Here is an 837-nt window from a genome sequence, read left to right as displayed (position 1 = left end):
CCCGAAGTCCTACTCCCGTTCCAACTCTGAAAATACGAATCTGGGCTTTTTCTGGGTTTTGACTCGGACCGAGTCGAAACTCTAACTCGATCGAGTCAAAACGGGATCTAAACAGTTTTGGCCCAGCCCGGGTATCTGACTCGGGCATTCTGACTCGGGGTATCTGACTCGGGGTGTCTGACTCCAGCCGAATCAAGAAGGAAGCTCTTAACGTATTTCATCCCTTTAGCTCCAGATTGCTCCCGTTTTGGTCCAAATCGCGTCCGAGACCTGTAATCCTATAAAAACACAACCAAACCGAGTTTCGTTGCCTAAGCGCCAATAATGCCGACAAATGAACATGATCCTCATATAAATCTTATAAAAACGTCCAGGAAATATAGAGAGAATTAGGAGTTATCAAATCCCCCCAGACTTAAACCTTTGCTCGTCCTCGAGTAAAGAACGAAGGAATAAAATCTGCAAAACAGGGATGACGAACATCAAATAGCATCTTCATGAACTTCAAAAGTGAAACATCCGTCTAATGCTAGCTTCCTGTGAATCGTACCCAAATCGGTCTACTATGATCTTTCTACCAAAGACTAATCTACCTAGTCATGGGACTTTTATTGCCATCTAGAACCCGTTAGAATCTCTACAACTCACCAAACCTATTTCCGAATCTATCCTTATCTCAACTTAACCTTTTCGATCTAAGTTCTACATACCTGTATTTTTACCTTTTTGTAGGATTTTTCTATCAAACGCACGCATCTCGGGTTTCTAGGACGTTGAAGTCGAAGGACATCGGTTTTCTCTTTTTTTTTTCTTTTCTTTCTTTTCCTCTTTTTTTTT

This window comes from Tarenaya hassleriana, unplaced genomic scaffold, assembly GCF_000463585.1.
Source record: "Tarenaya hassleriana unplaced genomic scaffold, ASM46358v1 Cleome183, whole genome shotgun sequence".
In the NCBI taxonomy this organism is placed as follows: domain Eukaryota; kingdom Viridiplantae; phylum Streptophyta; class Magnoliopsida; order Brassicales; family Cleomaceae; genus Tarenaya; species Tarenaya hassleriana.
Note: the sequence above shows the minus strand (reverse complement) of the source record.